Genomic DNA, 7253 nt, shown 5'->3' on the forward strand with positions numbered 1-7253 from the left:
ATACGACCACAAAATTTGTTTGCGGTCGTATAAAAATTGACTATAAAGGGCAATAACTCCTTAAGGGGTCAATTGACAATTTTGGTCATGTTGACTTACTTGTAGATTTTACTTTGCTGTACATTATTCCTGTTTACAGTTTATCTCTATCTATAATAATATTCAAGATAATAACCAAAAGCTGCAAAATTTTCTTAAAATTACCAATTCAGGGGCAGCAACCCAACAATGTGTTGCCTGATTGGTCTGAAAATTTCAGGGCAGATAGATCTTTACCTAATGAACAATTTTATCCCGTCAGATTTGCTCTAAATGCTTTGGTTTCAGAGATATGAGCCAAAAACTGCATTTTACCCCTATGTACTATTTTTTAGCCATGTTGGCCATCTTGGTTTCGCAGGCGGGGTCATCGGACACATTTTTTAAGGTAGCAGTCCACAGTTAGAAAAAAACATTAAAATTGAACCACAAAATGTTTTATCATCCTTCTATTCTTGGCTTTTTAATACATTAACCTAACTGTTTGTGTTATACATGTGCATATGTATGTAATCAGTATCTTCCATAGATTTGATTTTTAAAAATTAAAATGGTGATATATAATTCCTTTTTTGTGTATCCATGGCAACATTCTGCATTTATTTACCATAAAATATTGCAAAAAGGGAGGTAAAAATGTCACATATTCCCCCAAAATTTGGTTCAAACTAGAATTTCAATGCTTTTCAGTGATACCTTTTCAGAAACTGTTTATATAATTCTACCAAATGATCAAATAAAAAATGGGTGTCTTTTGCCTCATTTTTGCGTAAAATTTAATTGCAAAGTTCGTGCGACAAAAAGTTGGAAAAAAACATTACAATAATTGCCGGACCAATATTTGGTATGGATATGAAAACACGGACTGTCATACAGAAAACAGCCCATATTACATACATTACATTATCTTGATGTTCCTATAAACCCACTATGAAGGCTATTTAATCTTCAGCTATCCAAAAATGAATTTATTCTACACTAGCTATCATATCTGAAAAATCCACAGGGGCCAAAATGCAAAACTACACACCTAACTGTGGAGTGCTACCTAAACTAGATACCCTAATGATGATTGTGGACAAGTTTGGTTAAATTTGTCTTAGTAGTTTCAGTGGAGAAGATTTTTGTAAAAGATTACAAAAATTTACAAAAAATTGTTAAAAATTGACTATTAAGGGCTATAACTCCTAAAGGGGTCGACTGACCATTTTGGTCAAGTTGACTTATTTGTAGATCTTACTTTGCTGAACATTATTGCTGTTTACAGTTTATCTCTATCTATTATAATATTCAAGATAATAACCAAAAACGGCAAAATTTCCTTAAAATTATCAATTCAGGGGCAGCAACCCACAAACAGGTTGTCAGATTTGTCTGAAAATTTGGCGTCCGTCGTCCGTCATCCGTAAACTTTTACAAAAATCTTCTCCTCAAACTACTGGGCCAAATTTGACCAAACTTGGCCACAATCATCATTGGGATATTTAGTTTAAAAAATGTGTCCGGTGACCCGGCCAACCAACCAAGATGGCCGCCATGGCTAACTAGAGGCTCTAAAGAGCCTGTGTCGCTCACCTTGGTCTATGTGCATATTAAACAAAGGACACAGATGGATTCATGACAAAATTGTGTTTTGGTGATGGTGATGTGTTTGTAGATCTTACTTTACTGAACATTCTTGCTGCTTACAATAATCTCAATCTATAATGAACTTGGCCCAGTAGTTACAGTGGAAATTATTTTGTAAAAATTTACAAAAATTTACAAAATTTATGAAAATTGTAAAAAATTGACTATAAAGGGCAATAACTCCTTAAAAGGGTCAATTGACAATTTTGGTCATGTTTGACTTATTTGTAGATCTTACTTTGCTGAACATTATTGCTGTTCACAGTTTATCTCTATCTATAATAATATTCAAGATAATAACCAAAAGCTGCAAAATTTTCTTAAAATTACCAATTCAGGGGCAGCAACCCAACAACGTGTTGCTTGATTGGTCTGAAAATTTCAGGGCAGATAGATCTTGACCTAATGAACAATTTTATCCTTGTCAGATTTGCTCTAAATGCTTTGGTTTCAGAGATATGAGCCAAAAACTGCATTTTACCCTATGTTCTATTTTTTAGCCATGTCGGCCATCTTGGTTCGCGGGCGGGGTCATCGGACACATTTTTTTAAACTAGATACCCTAATGATGATTGTGGACAAGTTTGGTTAAATTTGTCTAAGTAGATTCAGAGGAGAAAATTTTTGTAAAAGATTACAAAAATTTACGAAAAATGGTTAAAAATTGACTATAAAGGGCAATAACTCCTTAAGGGGTCAACTGACCATTTTGGTCAAGTTGACTTATTTGTAGATCTTACTTTGCTGAACATTATTGCTGTTTACAGTTTATCTCTATCTATAATAATATTCAAGATAATAACCAAAAACGGCAAAATTTCCTTAAAATTACCAATTCAGGGGCAGCAACCCAACAACGGAATGTCAGATTCATCTGAAAATTTCAGGGCAGATAGATCTTGACCTGATAAACAATTTTACCCATGTCAGATTTGCTTTAAATGATTTGGTTTCAGAGATATAAGCCAAATCTACATTTTACCCCTATGTTCTATTTTTAGCCATGGCGGCCATCTTGGTTGGTTGGCCGGATCACCGGACACATTTTTTAAACTAGATACCCCAATGATGATTGTGGCCACGTTTGGTCAAATTTGGCCCAGTAGTTTCAGAGGAGAAGATTTTTGTAAAAGTTTACGGACGACGGACGCAGGACGACAGACGCAGGACGACGGACGACGGACGCCAAGTGATGAGAAAAGCTCACTTGGCCCTTTGGGCCAGGTGAGCTAAAAATAGAACATAGGGGTAAAATGTAGATTTTGGCTTATATCTCTGAAACCAAGGCATTTAGAGCAAATCTGACAGTGGTAAAATTGTTAATCAGGTCAAGATCTATCTGCCCTGAAATTTTCAGATAATCTGACAACCCGTTGTTGGGTTGCTGCCCCTGAATTGGTAATTTTAAGGAAATTTTGCCGTTTTTGGTTATTATCTTGAATATTATAGTAGATAGAGATAAACTGTAAACAGCAATAATGTTCAGCAAAGTAAGATCTACAAATAAGTCAACTTGACCAAAATGGTCAGTTGACCCCTTAAGGAGTTATTGCTCTTTAGAGTCAATTTTTAACCATTTTTCGTAAATTTTTGTAATCTTTTACAAAAATCTTCTCCTCTGAAACTACTAAGACAAATTTAACCAAACTTGTCCACAATCATCATTAGGGTATCTAGTTTAAAAAATGTGTCCGATGACCCGGCCTGCAAACCAAGATGGCCGACATGGCTAAAAAATAGTACATAGAGTAAAATGCAGTTTTTGGCTCATATCTCTGAAACCAAAGCATTTAGAGCAAATCTGACGGGGATAAAATTGTTCATTAGGTCAAGATCTATCTGCCCTGAAATTTTCCGACCAATCAGGCAACCCGTTGTTGAGTTGCTGCCCCTGAATTGGTAATTTTAAGAAAATTTTGCAGCTTTTGGTTATTATCTTGAATATTATTATAGATAGAGATAAACTGTAAACAGCAATAATGTACAGCAAAGTTAGATCTACAAATAAGTCAACATGACCAAAATTGTCAATTGACCCCTTAAGATGTTTTTGCCCTTTATAGTCAAATTTTATACAATTTTCATAAATTTTGTAAATCTTTGTAAATTTTTACAAAATATTTTCCACTGTAACTACTGGGCTAAGTTCATTATAGATAGAGATTAGAGCCTCTAGTTTATTATACCACCGCAAAAATTTTTTGCGGTCATATATTGGTATGACGTTGGCGTTGTCGTCGTCGTCCGAAGACACATTGGTTTTCGCACTATAACTTTAGTTTAAGTGAATGGATCTCTATGAAATTTTACCATAAGGTTAAATACCACAAAAGGAAGGTTGGGATTGATTTTGGGGGTTATGGTACCAACCGTTAAGGAATTAGGGGCCAAAAATAAGCATTTTCTAGTTTCCAGACAATAACTTGTGGAACGGTGTATGGATCTCTCTGAAATTATACCACAAGTTTCCATACCACAAAGGGATGGTTAGGATTTGCTTTGGGGGGTTATTGCTCAAAACCGTTTAGGAATTAGGGGCAAAAAAGGGGCAAAAAACAAGGTTGTCCTGGTTAATGGACAAAAACTTTAGTACAAAACATAATTTAAAGCAGTGTAAGGGAGATAAATCAAATACATCATTTTAATTACCTCCCTTACACTGCTTTTAAATTATGTATAAAGTAATGGTTAATGAACAATTAAGACAATTAAGACAACAGTAAAAGGGAGGTAATCCAAATACAACGTTTTGATTACTTCCCTTACACTGCTTTTAAATTATGTTTAAAGAAATGCATATTTATAAAGGAAGTCCAGTAAAAATATCTGCAAATGTTGCATCTTTTTTTTTTTTTTTACAAAAAAATCCATATGAAAGATTTGACATCATATTTTAAATTCTATTATAAAATAGATTAAGTTAGCACTATGGTAAATTTAAATGGGTAATTATGGTTGCAAACTCCATTGGAAATTTGAATTGAGATTATGACCATATCTTGAGGGAAAGAATTTTTTTGGGGAAAAATGGGGGGGGGGGGGGGGGGGGGGGTAAAAAGAAATTGTGGGGGTTCAATTTTTCTCATTTCAGATTTCAGAAATTTAAAAGAATTATTCTTCAAATATTTTTTTTTTTTCAAATTTCAAATATTGAAAAATTTCAAGAAGTAATCTTTAATTGCACAGTATGGCGCATTAGATTTGTAAAATCTATGACCACATTTATTTATTTGTTATGCCGAATCTAACTGTGTATTTAGATTTTTAATTTTGGGTCCAGTTTTCAAATTGGTCTACATTAAGGTCCAAAGGGTCCAAAATTAAACTTAGTTTGATTTTAACAAAAATTGAATATATGGGGTTCTTTGATATGCTGAATCTAAACATGTATTTAGATTTTTGATTTTGGGCCCAGTTTTCAAGTTGGTCCAAGTTGGGGTCCAAAATTAAACTTTGTTTGATTTCAACAAAAATTGAATATAAGGGGTTCTTTGATATGCTGAATCTAACCATGTATTTAGATTTTTTATTTGTGGGCCCTGCTATCAAATTGGTTCATATTGAGGTCAAAAGGGTCCAAAATTAAACTTTGTTTGATTTCATCAAAAATTGAATTTAGATGGGTTCTTTGATATGCCAAATCTAACCGTGTATTTAGATTTTTAATTTTGGTCCCGTTTTTTAAATTGGTCTACATTAAGGTCCAAAGGGTCCAAAATTAAACTCAGTTTGATTTTAACAAAAATTGAATTCTTGGGGTTCTTTGATATGCTGAATCTAAACATGTGTTTAGATTTTTGATTATGGGCCCAGTTTTCAAATTTGTCCAAGTTGGGGTCCAAAATTAAACTTTGTTTGATTTCAACAAAAATTGAATATATGGGCTTCTTTGATATGCTGAATCTAACAATGTATTTTGATTTTTGGGCCCCGTTATCAAATTGGTCCACATTGAGGTCAAAAGGGTCCAAAATAAAACTTTGATTTATTTCATCAAAAACTGAATTCTTTGGATTCTTTAATATGCTGAATCTAACCATGTATTTAGATTTTGGATATTGGACCATAATAGGTAAATTATAAAATTTTAAGTTCTTAGACCACATTCATTCTGTGTCAGAAACCTATAAGCTGTATCAAGCTTGAATGTTGTGTCCATACTTGCCCCAACTGTTCAGGGTTCGACCTCTGCGGTCGTATCAAGCTGCGCCCAGCGGAGCATTTTATTTAGGATATATATGTATATGTTACATTTATGAACGGGAAAAGGGGCGGAGGGGAAAGGCCTTAATCTATCTCTGGTCATATGAATTCGTACTACATTCTATGCTATGCATGCTTTTTCAGTGGAAAATATCACATCACTGCATTCTTAATAGTACAGAAACCCATGAGAAGAGTGTAACGTGCAAATGGACAGGGCGTTTTAATATATTTATCCTCAAGTTTATGATGTGTACCAGTTTCCTGGGATTTGAAGAGCAATGCAAAATTTCTAAAGTCAATTAAATACTATTTAAAGTGAATTTCAACACCTATCAACTTAACCCGAACCTGGTAAATCAAAACTGTTTAAAACCCTTTCAGTCTGATATTCGTTCAAACCAAATGTTTGGAAATAGACAGAAACCTAAATGTACGAAACTGGGCTGAAAACTTAATGTATAGAACCTATTAAAACAAATGTATGGAAACTATTTGAAGTGGTATGAAACTTTATTTAAATATATGTCTATAACTCGGAACAACAGGGTAGCACAAAGGTATGGTTTAACAGCAAACACTAACTGCAATAGTGAGAGATGTGTAACGTTAAACCCTAGCACCAGTTTGGAAATTTGTACCGAACCAAGTGTTTCAGCCTTTCTATATCCTGTCAGCAGGTTTCAAACACTTTACTATTTAACTAATCCTGCTTTTAACTCTTCACTCTCCTGCTTTCCTGATCATCTTCCTTAAACGTCTTCTGTACAAATGACAACTTTGATGACGATGGAAGTTTTTAACGATCTTGACTGGCTATGCAGCCCTTGCAAGGTCAGTAACAACTTAAACTGTATAGCTACCCAGTATTTATACTACGGTTTAATGCAGACCTCAAAGAGCACCCTAGCAACAACTGTACAGGTAAAGCGTCTTATTATAGCAACCAAAGATAATGGGATGATTTTTTATGCCGTTTTCAATAATAAAAAGATCAAATGGGAAAATTCATAAAGATACCAGAACATTCTTCAGTAATATCTATAATTTATATAGAAATATTATTATTAATATTTTACGAAATTTTCCTTTGATCTTACTGACTGATAATTTCCTTTCTCAGCACAGAAGAGTGATATGAAAAATTATGGCTAGAAACTAAGGGCGCACGTGCCGTTGTCAATGAAATTAACAACGTCTTCATAGGTAAAATAGCCATAAACAGATTATCATTGGTCATCTCAACTCGATTGCTTTTCTCACTTTCGCCGTACCGGCTCAAGCGAGAAAATCAATCTCGTTGAGATGACCAACGATAATCTATAATTACATTCATAAACTGTAAATTTGTAACATGAGGTTAATACAATAATGTATTGTAT

The sequence above is a fragment of the Mytilus californianus genome, unplaced genomic scaffold (assembly GCF_021869535.1).
Source record: "Mytilus californianus isolate M0D057914Y unplaced genomic scaffold, xbMytCali1.0.p SCAF_101, whole genome shotgun sequence".
Lineage (NCBI taxonomy): Eukaryota > Metazoa > Mollusca > Bivalvia > Mytilida > Mytilidae > Mytilus > Mytilus californianus.